The 8,026-nt window shown below is 38.0% G+C and overlaps 1 pseudogene; it reads right to left on the reverse strand.

Moving 5' to 3' along the window:
* Nucleotides 1-5,596: 5,596 nt before the first annotated feature.
* On the reverse strand, nt 5,597-6,761 carry LOC110222606 (rhomboid domain-containing protein 3 pseudogene; annotated as a pseudogene).
* Nucleotides 6,762-8,026: the final 1,265 nt, after the last annotated feature.

Genomic DNA, 8,026 nt, shown 5'->3' on the forward strand with positions numbered 1-8,026 from the left:
ATTCATTCTGAGGTGCTATTCAATGTTGTTTGGAGGGGTATTTGGGAGAGTTCCCTTCATATTCAAAAATCTTTTGTTCTTCCAGATGAATTTTGTTATTTTTTTTAAGTTCTATAAAATAATTTTTGTTTGTTTGATTGGTATGGAACTGAATAAGTAAATTACTTTAGAGAAAACTTTCATTTTTATTATATTAGCTCATTCTTCACATGAGCAACTGATGCTTTTCCAATTATGTAGATCTGATTTTATTTGTGTGAAAAGTGTTTTGTAATTGTGTTCATATAGTTCCTGAGTTTGTTTCAGCAGGTGGACTCCTAAATATTTTATAATGTCTACAGTAACTTTGAATGGAATTTCTCTATCTCTTGCTGTTGTGCTTTGCTAGTAATATATAGAAATGCTGATGATTTATGTTAGTTTATTTTATACCGTACACCTTTGTTAAAGTTGTTTATTATTTCAAGTAGTTTTTTTTACTTGATTTTCTAGGATTCTCTAAGTATATCATCATATCATCTGCAAAGACTGATAGTTTTGTTTCTTCTTTGCCTATTTGAATGCCTTCAACTTCTTAGTCTTCTCTTATTTCTAAAGCTATCCCTTCTAGTACCGTACTGAATAACAGTGGTGATAATGGACATCCTTGTTTCACCCCTGATCTTATTGGAAATGCTTCTAGCTTATCCCCATTATATATGAAGCTTGCTGAAGGTTTTAGGTAGATGCTACTTATCATTTTAAGGAAGACTCCATTTATTCCTATGCTCTCTAGTGTTTTCAATAGGAACGGATGTTATATTTTGTCAAAAGCTTTTTTTACATCTCTTGAGATAATCATACAGTTTCTGTTAGTTTTGCTGTTGACATGATCAATTTTTGCTGATAGTTTTCTCAATATTGAACTAACCCTAGATTGCTGGTGTAAATCCTACCTGGTCATAGTATACTATTCTTGTGATAAGTTGATGTAACCTATTTGCTAATATTTTATTTAAAATGTTTGCATGTATATTCATTAAGGAAATTGGCCTATAATTTTCTTTTTCTGTTTTGCCTCTTCCAGGTTTAGGTATCAGCACCATATTTTTATCATAAAAAGAACTTGGTAAGACTCTTTCTTTGCCTGTTTTCCCAAATAATCTATATAGTATTGGATTTAATTATTCTTTAAATGTTTGATAGAATTTGCTTGTAAATCCATCTGGCCCTACAGATTTTTTTCTAGGGAGTTGATTGATGGCTTGCTCAATTTCTTTTTCCGAGATGGTATTATTTAAGTTTTTTTGCTTCCTTTTCTGTTGGTCTGGGCAATTTATATTTTTGCAAATATTCATCCCTTTCACAAAGATTGTCAAATTTATTGACATACAGTTGGGCAAAATAGTTCCTAATTATTATTTTAATCTCCTCTTCACTGGTGTCGACAGGTATTTTAGATAGGGTTTCTCTTTCTACCTTTTACTGCTGGGCTTTGTTGGTAATATATAGAAATTCTGATGACATTGGCTTTTTTTATATCCTGCAATTGCTGAAATTGTTGATTATTTCAAATAGTTTTTCAGTTGATGCTCTAAATATACCATCATGTCATCTGTAAAGACTAAAAATTTTCTTTCAACATTGCCTATTTTTCTTTCTTCAATTTATTTTCTTATCTTATTGTCATAACTAGCATTTCTAGTATAATATTGAATACATATTGCTTCATGTCTAATGTTATCAGCAAGGTTTTCAAGTTTATCCTCATTACAGACAATCTTTGCTCTTATGTGGATATTACATACCATTGATTTCTAGGCTTTCTAGCAATTTTAATTGTAATGAACATTATATTTTCTTAAATACTTTTTCTGTATCTATTGATATAATGATATAATTTCTGGTGTTTTGGTTATCTGTATAGTAAATTACCTTGATAGTTGTCCTAATATTGACCCAGCCCTGCATTCCTGGTATAAATCCTGCCTGGACATAATGTATGATTTTTGTGATGTATTGCTATAATCTCCTTGCCAGTATTTTGGTTAAAATGTTTGCATAAATATTCATTAAGGAAACTGGTCTACAATTGTTTTTCTATGCTTTTGTTCTCCCTGGTTTAGGTCTCAAAACTATATTTGTGTCATAATAAGAACTGAGTAGAATTTCATTATGTCTTTTTCAAAAAAGTTTATATAGTATTAGAATTAATTGTACCTTAAATATTTGGTAGAATTCACTTGTGTATCCATCTGGTCTCACTTTTGAATCCATCTCGTCTTGGAAATTTTTTTCTTAGGGAGCTCATTGCTGGCTTATTCAATTTACTTTTCTAAAATGGGATTGTTTAAGCATTCTTTTTTCCCCTTTTAATCTATCCAGTTCATATTTTTGTAAATATTTATCCTTTTAACTTGTGTTGTCAGTTTTATTTGCATATCATTGGGTAAAATAACTCCTAATAATTCCTTTAATTTCTTCTTCATCAGTTTTGCGTGTACCCTTTTCATTTTTTATAATTTGGTTCTATATTTTAAAATTGAATTAATCAATGGTTTATCTATTTTATTTGTTTTTCATAAAACCAACCCTGAATTTTATTAGTTCAATGGCTTTTTATTTTCAATTTTATTAATATGTCCTTTATTTTGATGATTTATATTTTTAGTATTTAATTAGAGATTTTTAATTTGTTCTTTTCTAGTTTTATTTGCTTGCATTCTCAATTCATTGATTCTCTCTCTCTGTCTCTAAGCATTGGGAGATATAAAATTTCCTCTAAGTACTGCTTTGGCTGAAAGTTACAAATTTTGGAATGTTGTCTCTTTGTTGTTGTTCTCTTTAATGAAATTCTTGTTTGTTTCTATAATTTGTTCTTTGACCCATTCATTCTTAGTATCAGATTGTTTAGCTTACAATTAACTTTTAATTAAAGTTCCACAGCCATTCATTCAATGTAATTTTTATTGCTTTTTGGTCTAAAAAACATACATTTAGTATTTCTTCTTTTCTGCATTTGCTTCTGAGGATTTTATGTCCTAATACATGGTTATTTTTTTATGAAGGTACCATATGCAGCTGAGAAAAAGTTTTATTCCTTTCTATTGCCATTCAATTTTTTTCTTGAGATTTATCATATCTGACTTTTCTAAAATTCTATTCACTTCTTTACCTTCTTTCTTATTTTGTGGTTAGATTTATCTAATTCTGAGAGGGAAAGGTTGAAGTCCCGCACTGATATAGTTTTACTGTCTATTCCTCCTGTAATCCATTTAGTATTACTTTTAAGAATTTTAATGCTGTGCCATTTATTGCATATATATTTAGTTTCTATTACTTCATTGTTTATGGTTCATTTTAGCAAGATGTGGTTTCCCTGATTTTCTCTTTAATTAGGTCTACTTTTGCTTTTCATGATTGCTATTACTCCTTCCTTCCTTCCTTCCTTCCTTCCTTCCTTCCTTCCTTCCTTCCTTCCTTCCTTCCTTCCTTCCTTCCTTCTTTCCTTTCTTTCTTTCTTTCTTTCTTTCTTTCTTTCTTTCTTTCTTTCTTTCTTTCTTTCTTTCTTTCTTTCTTTCTTTCTTTCTTTCTTTCTTTCTTTCTTTCTTTCTTTCTTTCTTTCCTTCTTTCCTTCTTTCCTTTCTTTCTTTCTTTCTTTCCTTTCTTCTTTGTTTGTTTGTTTGCTTGTTTGTTTGTTTTTTTAGTTCTGTGTGTCTCTCTATTTCAAATGTGTTTCTTGCAAACAGCATGTACTTGGGTTCTGGTTTCTAATCCATCCTTCTAACTATTTCCATTTTATGGGTGAGTTCATCCCACTCACACTCACAGTTATGATTGCTAACTGTGTACTTCCCTCCATCTGATTCTCTTTACTTATCCTTCTCTCTTTCTCTCTTTTTTTATCCTTCCCTTTTTCTGAAGTCTGTTTTGCTCCTGCCTACTGCCTTCTTTTATCTTCCCTCCTTTTTATTATCCTCCCCACTCCTTCCTCTTGTCCCTTTCCCATCCTACTTTCCTGTTGGGTAACATAGATTTCAATTGCGTATGTTTATGTATGTATGTGCATACACACACATTTATGTCATTGTACCCCCCACACTATTTTCCCCTCCACTGCATGTATTTCCACTCCCCTTCCATGACTGTTTTGTGAGATAACTTTTCCCATTCTTCCTCTCCCTTCCCTCTTTTACTTGAGTATCTTTCTTTTTTGCCTATCCATTTTTATATCATCCCAACATAATGGAATGGTTAAAACACCTTATTTCTATGTAGAATTTTTCTAAATGTCCTAATAATGTTAAAGTTTCAAAAAATACTTGTCTCATCTTCCCATATAGAAAAGTAAACTATTTAACCTCATTGAATCCCTTATGATTTCTCTTTGTTGTTTACCTTTTCATGCTGTCTTAAGTTTTATATTTCAAAGTCAAATTTTCCATTCAACTTTGTTCTTTTCATCAGGACTACTTGAAAGTCCTCCATTTCATTAAATATTTCACTTTTTTTTCTTGAAAGATTACACTCAGTTTTTCAGGGTAGATTATTCTTGATCGTAATGCCAGCTGTTTTGTCTTCTGGAATATCACATGCTGAGCTTTCTGCTCTTTTAATGTCATAGCTGCTAAATCTCTGGTAATCCTGACTATGGCTTCATGATATTTAAATGTTTTCTTTCTGGCTCATTGAAGCTTTTTTTTTCTTTGACCTGAGAACTTCAGAATTTGTACATAATATTCCTGGATGTTTTCATTCTGGGATCTCTTTGAGGTGGTGATCTGTGGATTTTTTCCACTTCAATTTTACCATCTGTTGAGGATATCAGGGAAGTTTTCCTATACAATTTCTTGAAATATATATGGTTCTTTGATCATGGCTTTCAGGTAATCAAATAATTCTGAAATTATCTCTTTCATCTATTTTCTAGGTCAGTTGTTTTTCTAATGAAAACATCACATTTCTTTCATTTTTTTTTATTCTTTTAACTTCGTTTTGACTGTTTCTTGAAGTTTCATGGTGTTTTTAGCTTACACATGCCTATTTATTTTTTCAGGAATTAATTTGTTCTTTGAATTTTTGTATTTCTCCATTTAGCCAATTCCATTTATTTGTTTGTTTTTATGGTAATATTTTCTTCAATATTTTGTGCTTCATTTACCAATCTATTAACTGTCTTTTCATAATTTTCTTCCTTACATTTCATTTCTTTACCTAATTTTTCCTCTTCCACTCTGATTTTGAAAATAATTCTTAGCTCTTTCAGGAATTCTTATTAAGCCTGTTTCCAATTCATATTTTTGTTTTTCTTTGAGAGTTGGATTGTAAGTGTCTGGGGTATATGGTGCTCTTCTGAATTTGTGTCTTCATCTTCTGTGTCACCATTTTTAATAGTTTCTTTTTTTTTACTCATTTTCTTTTTTTAAGATGAAATGAATTTATTTGGCAGGTGGATGTGTGTGTGTGTGTGTGTGTGTGTGTGTGTGTGTGTGTGTGTGTTGCTGGAAGCTGATTGGGATGGCCTCTGAGAGTAGCCTGCACCCCGACACCGACCCCCATACACACACAGGCTGCCCCCTCTGTTCCCACTCCAGTGCAGCCATCAGCAGGATGCTCCTTAAGGCCTGGCAGGCTCCTGTTTCTGGGCAGGTGGAAGGGGACCCTCCCTAGGAGGCTCATTTCTGCCCGATGGGGTCACCTGGGCTACATCACCCACCTGCCCCACAACTAGAAGCGAGACAGCCCCTTCCACACGCCTGGGGCTGCGAGCACCACCACCACCTGCTTCATGGAGAATCCCATGCGCTCCAGCTGCTGTAGCCTTAGAGAAGAGACAAAAGACTTGGACAACCTCAGCATCTCCATAGCCCACAAGGGCTTGTCCTGAAGGGATGCGTGGATGGCGGCCCACAGCAGCTCATGTTCACAGTATCTCCTGGCTCCAGAAAGGGGTCTCCAGAGAGGGGTTTCCAGAGGGATCCTAGGGGCATCCCGCAATGGGCCCCTTTAAACAAAGAAGGCCCAACCCCTACGCCAGGGGACAGGGGAGCAGGGGAGCAGGGGCCCAGAGTCCTGGCACCAAATTCCCAAGAGGTCCGGGATCTGGTTGTCTCAGCCCAGCAGGGTGAAGGACAGGCAGCTCCAGCGGGCTGCCTGGGGCTGGGATGAAACACAGCAAGCAGCTCCCTTCCAGCACCCTGCAGACACCAGCCCTCTGGAGGGCCTGGAGTGGGTGCCCGGAGAGCTTCAGCCAGCGGAAGACCCCAGCAGAGTAGGCCAGGTCAGTGTGGAGGCCGCACACCTGAAGTAGGAAGAGGGGCTTGGAGCTCCCAAGGGCCAGCAGCAGCAGGGGTAGGACTCCTCCCCCATCCCCCACCCTGGCCAGGCAGCATGGTCCGGCTCCAGTGCTGGGCTGCCAGCAGAGCCAGGTGGATGGGTATGTAGCCGCCACCCCTGGTCTCTGCCCCGGGCACCCCGAGGCTGGCCAGAAGCAGGTAGAGCAGCCCAGAGGCCTGGGCACCTAGGGCCAAGGCATGGACATAGCACACAATGCCCAGGTGGCTCTCCTGATACCAGCCCAGGGTGGGGAAAAGAAGCAGGCTCATTAGCAGGGCCAGGAGGGCCGTGTTGCCCAGTGGGAAGGTCAGCAGCTGGTACACCTGCCATTGTCCAAGCAGCAGGTTTAGGTCCAGGACCAAGCTTGGGCCAGCCCCAACACCCACAGACAGCAGCAGCAGCAGCAGGGAAGAGGCCAGGAGCAGCCCTCGGACCATGTGGATCATTGGGACCTGGGGGCCGTGGCTCCCAGGACTGGACTCTGGCCAGAACGGAGGAGGGCTGGCAAGGCTCCCTAGCTGGGCAGTTCAGGGCTAAATAGGTGCCCGGGCCATGGTGACCTCTGGATGTCCTGGGAGCCACGAGCCAGTCCCAGCCAAGCCCCAACCCAGTGACCTTGGACCTTTTTTGAGGACCCATTACTGTTCTGTCTTGAGAAATTTCAAAGCTACTGCTGGTTCTGTCACTACCACCTAGTCCCAATACTCGAGTTTCATCCATGTGGGCTGTGGGCAGCCTCCTCCCCCAGGAAACAGATCTCTCTTTCTGATTGCCTGTGTTCCCTTGGGCTGGAAGAATGTCTAACTCTGACTTTCTATTGTTTCTGCCACTCTAGAATTTGATTTGAGGCATTATTTTAAAATTGTTTGGAGGAAATGTTAGAAGTGCTCAGCTGAGCACTCTACTCTGACATCTTGGCTCTGCCCCCAGGTTCAGGATCACTTTTATATTAAAACAAAACAAAACAAAACATTCCATCATATTTAATGATCTTCATCTTCTTCCAGGAACCTTATGAAGGGGAACCTCATGGCCCTTGAAGACTGAATCAGCCCTGGTACTCAATTCCTCATCCGTACTGTCAATACTCTCTGCCCCTGTAATTGAGAGTCAGAGCTTCTCCCAAAGCTCCCAAATCCTCCATTAAACAGAGTACTCAGGATATATATCTCTTTACTTCCCATGTTGCTGCCTGGGTTTAGACTTATCCATCATCCCTCCTGCTCCCATCCTTTTCAGCTTCTTTTTGTGTGTTGTCTTTCCTTCATTAGATTGTAAACACTTTGAGGGCAGTGGCTATCTCTGTTTTCTGAATTTGTACCCCCAGCACTTAGCCCAGTGTCTGGCACATATTAGTTGTTTAATAAATGTTTATTTACTAAACTGACAGAGATTATTTCATTTTTTTGAAAGACCAAGTATGACATCAATGTTCCTCACTTGCTCACAAAAGAATTGAGTAAATTTCTTTTGCTGTCAAGCTCAAGAGAGTGGGCAAAAAGGGGGGAGGAACGTCTGGGTCATGGGATCAAAATAACATTTTTCTCTGATCCTTAGGACCTCTCAGATCCCATCAAAATAGTAATTATATGGCCTACATAAAGCAATTTCAGATGTCTCCATGACCTGGGTAACTAGGAACACAAATGGTGTAAAAACTCAATGAACTAGCGAGCAAGAAGACTACTGATCCCTAACTCCTAATGTCGTT

Source organism: Phascolarctos cinereus, unplaced genomic scaffold, assembly GCF_003287225.1.
Source record: "Phascolarctos cinereus isolate Bilbo 61053 unplaced genomic scaffold, phaCin_HiC Scaffold_9;HRSCAF=440, whole genome shotgun sequence".
NCBI lineage: Eukaryota > Metazoa > Chordata > Mammalia > Diprotodontia > Phascolarctidae > Phascolarctos > Phascolarctos cinereus.